We start from the raw sequence: 1,808 nt of genomic DNA on the forward strand, positions 1-1,808 counted from the left end.
AATAATAATAATAATAATAATAATAATAATAATAATAATAATAACAATAATAATAACAATAATAATAATAATAATAATAATAATAAAATAATAATAATAATAATAATAATAATAATAATAATAATAATAATAATAATAATAATAATAATAATAATAATACCAATAACAATAATGTAACTGAAGGTAATGAGGGTAATTAATCTGTCAAATAATTACGTATGTAAGTCCTTGACCAAGTGACCTTTTGTTGTTCTGTAAATCTCATCTGTGTGTGTGTGTGTGTGTGTGTGTGTGTGGTAGCGTCCATGTAAACAAAGCAACGTGGAGATGTGCCAGTCATGGTATTTGAGGTTATGTTATCTACATCAGTATAGGAAGAGGAGGAGGAGGAGGAGGAGGAACACGAGGAGGAGGAGAACACGAGGAGGAGGAACACGAGGAGGAGGAGGAGAAGAGAACACGAGGAGGAGGAGGAGGAACACGAGGAGGAGGAGGAGAGGAGGAAACGAGGAGGAGGAGGAGGAAGAGGAACACGAGGAGGAGGAGGAGGAACACGAGGAGGAGGAGGAGGAAGAGGAACACGAGGAGGAGGAGGCGGATATAGCCGCATCTCCTCCTATTGCTTCTCTCCTCTTCTTCGCCACATAAGAACATAAGACTGGAGGAAACAGTAACTATTGGCCCATACTAGGCAGGGGGCCCCGTTTACACCCAACCCCTATCGCTCATATATCCATCCAACCTTTGTGTGAAGCTATCCAGCGTGTTAGAGTTAATGATGATGTTTGATAACTTGTTCCACCATCCACTACTCTATTGCCAAACCAGTGTTTACCTATCTCGAGCCTAAATCTAAATTTGTCTAATTTAAAACCATTGTTACGAGTTCGCTCCTGGTTGGATGGTTTGAGTACCTTTTAATGTCCCCTTTGTTCAGCCCTGACTTCCATTTATACACCTCTATCATATCGCCCTCACTCTACGTCTGAGGAGTGCAGCAAATTAAGATGCTTTAACCTGTCTCTGTACTCAAGGTTCCTAATGCCTGGATTAGTCTTGTTATTTCACCACGGTACAAGGTGGAGGTAGTGAGGGCTGGAGGTAGTGAGGCCAAGGGCTGGAGGTATTCAAGCCTCTCACCTCACCCACCCGGTAGTGAGGGCTATAAGGGCTGGAAGTAGTGAGGGCTGGAGGTGGTGAGGGCTGGAGGTAGTGAGGGCTATAAGGGCTGGAGGTACAAGGGTTCCTTCTCACCTCACCCGGTAGTGAGGGCTATAAGGGCTGGAGGTAGTGAGGGCTGGAGGTAGTGAGGGCTATAAGGGCTGGAGGTAATAAGGGTTCTCTGACCTCACCCACCCGGTAGTGAGGGCTATAAGGGCTGGAGGTAGTGAGGGCTGGAGGTAATAAGGGCTCCTCTCACCTGAACCACCAACACACTGAGCCGCGGTGTTGTGGGTGGTGTAGCGTATCATGTAGAGTCCTCATGGCGCAGTGGAAAGCGCGCTGGACTTCTAATCCAGAGGTCGTGGGTCTGACCCCCACTGGGGATGGGAGTGAGAGGTGGTTGTCGTCCGCGTGACAACGGTTGTTGGGGCACTCCATCCTCTCAACCTACTGCTGCCACTTTTATGGCCACCTGTGGTGTAATGGTCAGCATGCTCACCTCGCAAGCTAGCGGACCCGGGTTCGATTCCCAGGCTGGATGAAACTACGGGCAAGTTTCTTGACGCCATTTGCCTCTGTCTACTCAGCAGTACTGGGGACCTGGATGTTAATCGATTTGCGGATCGTGTTCCGGGGTAATGGTT

The 1,808-nt window shown here is 46.6% G+C and overlaps 1 non-coding gene across 1 annotated transcript; it reads left to right on the forward strand.

Annotated features, from left to right (window-relative positions):
- The first annotated feature begins 1,477 nt into the window (after nucleotides 1-1,477).
- On the forward strand, nucleotides 1,478-1,550 carry Trnar-ucu. Its single transcript has one exon. It is a non-coding gene; the product is annotated as a tRNA-Arg (tRNA).
- Nucleotides 1,551-1,808: the final 258 nt, after the last annotated feature.

The sequence above is a fragment of the Homarus americanus genome, unplaced genomic scaffold, assembly GCF_018991925.1.
Source record: "Homarus americanus isolate GMGI-L3 unplaced genomic scaffold, GMGI_Hamer_2.0 scaffold43070, whole genome shotgun sequence".
Taxonomy (NCBI): domain Eukaryota; kingdom Metazoa; phylum Arthropoda; class Malacostraca; order Decapoda; family Nephropidae; genus Homarus; species Homarus americanus.